A 327-nucleotide genomic window follows, 5' to 3' on the forward strand; every position below is an offset into this window, starting at 1 on the left:
GCAGCCGTTCCAAATAAAAATTTTCCATTTTCAGGCAAAAGTTTCCAGTTTTGATTTTTCATCAACCTCCCCCCTCCCTGAAGAAATGTTCCATGGATTTTTTTTCTCCCCAGCTCTAGAGCTGAGCTCTTTGGAAAATCTTACCCCTTTGGGCCCTACTTCTGGAAGGGAGCACCAGGCAGCCCTGTTGACCTCTCGGGGACTCTGCACATGCAGGGCTCCTCACACAAAGTTTACTTTGCAGGATCAGGTGTTTCTCAAAGTACCTACGAGGCCGCTGTCCTTGCTGATTAAGGGCACTACCAACATACATTTAGATCACATGCA

The sequence above is a fragment of the Mauremys mutica genome, chromosome 5, assembly GCF_020497125.1.
Source record: "Mauremys mutica isolate MM-2020 ecotype Southern chromosome 5, ASM2049712v1, whole genome shotgun sequence".
NCBI classification, from domain to species: Eukaryota; Metazoa; Chordata; order Testudines; family Geoemydidae; genus Mauremys; species Mauremys mutica.